The sequence below is a fragment of the Penaeus monodon genome, chromosome 20, assembly GCF_015228065.2.
Source record: "Penaeus monodon isolate SGIC_2016 chromosome 20, NSTDA_Pmon_1, whole genome shotgun sequence".
NCBI classification, from domain to species: domain Eukaryota; kingdom Metazoa; phylum Arthropoda; class Malacostraca; order Decapoda; family Penaeidae; genus Penaeus; species Penaeus monodon.
In genome coordinates this window covers 5,880,213-5,880,415 of record NC_051405.1, presented here as the reverse complement: position 1 = coordinate 5,880,415, position 203 = coordinate 5,880,213, and positions in this window count along the sequence as shown.

The following is a 203-nucleotide window of genomic DNA, read 5'->3' as shown; positions in this document are numbered from 1 at the left end:
GGGGGTTTTTTTTTCGGAAAAGTTAGGTGACCAAAATAAATAAAAATTCAAAGGCCCCCAAAAACCCGACCTTTTACCATTTATAACGGGGTTACTCATAGGGTGGGGTGGGGGGGGAAAAATAAATTTATAAATATAAAAGATATTTAAAAAAATAATAATTATGTTTTTCCCAAAAAAATACTTTAACCACACACTCACAC